The sequence below is a fragment of the Rhagoletis zephyria genome, unplaced genomic scaffold, assembly GCF_001687245.7.
Source record: "Rhagoletis zephyria isolate East Lansing unplaced genomic scaffold, Rhagoletis_zephyria_1.1 Rzeph_scaffold_09917, whole genome shotgun sequence".
Classification (NCBI taxonomy): domain Eukaryota; kingdom Metazoa; phylum Arthropoda; class Insecta; order Diptera; family Tephritidae; genus Rhagoletis; species Rhagoletis zephyria.
This window is the reverse complement of record NW_016166995.1, coordinates 11,555-12,205: the sequence shown is the minus strand read 5'-3', so window position 1 is coordinate 12,205 and position 651 is coordinate 11,555. Positions and strand designations below refer to the sequence as shown.

The 651-nt window shown below is 45.9% G+C and overlaps 1 long non-coding RNA gene across 1 annotated transcript in view; it reads right to left on the bottom strand.

Annotated features, from left to right (window-relative positions):
* Window positions 1-651, bottom strand: part of LOC108376122 (uncharacterized) — a 10,720-nt gene that overhangs the window by 2,908 nt on the left and 7,161 nt on the right. The window lies entirely within an intron of this gene.

Sequence of the window (651 nt, the reverse complement as noted above, 5' to 3'; positions counted from 1 at the left end):
AGGGTTATAAGAAAAAGGGGCGTGGCACTTCCTGTACAAATTGACTTTTTCTGCCACATATCCCTGGAAGTGTTTGTGGAAGAATACTGGAACTTTGTATTGAATTGTGTATACAAAATGTATCAATTGCTCATGGAAAAAATGTGAGTTATTAAAAAAGAAGGCATGTCGCCTGCAATACATACTAAAAATCCGATTAACAATAAAAATGTTAATCGCGTTTGACGATTAAAATTCATTCGTCGTAATCAACTGTACGATTAATGATTAAATTTTTTTAATCGTTAATCGCTGGCTGCGATTACTATTCCCACGACAGCCGGTTCTACGTACCGGAATGACTCGGGTTTTACCCGACCAAGGGCTGTTGTTTCGGCGATCTAACCCCGTTTAGGTCGGCGAAATCCATCAAACGTTGCTCGATCCTAGGGCTACACCTTCTCCGCACCCTTCTGCTCAGGGCTGGCATAGAGTCAAACCCAGGGCCAGAAATCTACACCTGCTACGTATGCCAGAGACGACTGCATACAAACACCACTTCGGTCAGGTGCAATGACTGTGACGGGTGGAGTCACCTTCGTAACTGCTCGGGCCTGCGTACGCACCGGCAATGGACCACGTCGTTCGTGGCCCCATGCTGTGCGAACCGGA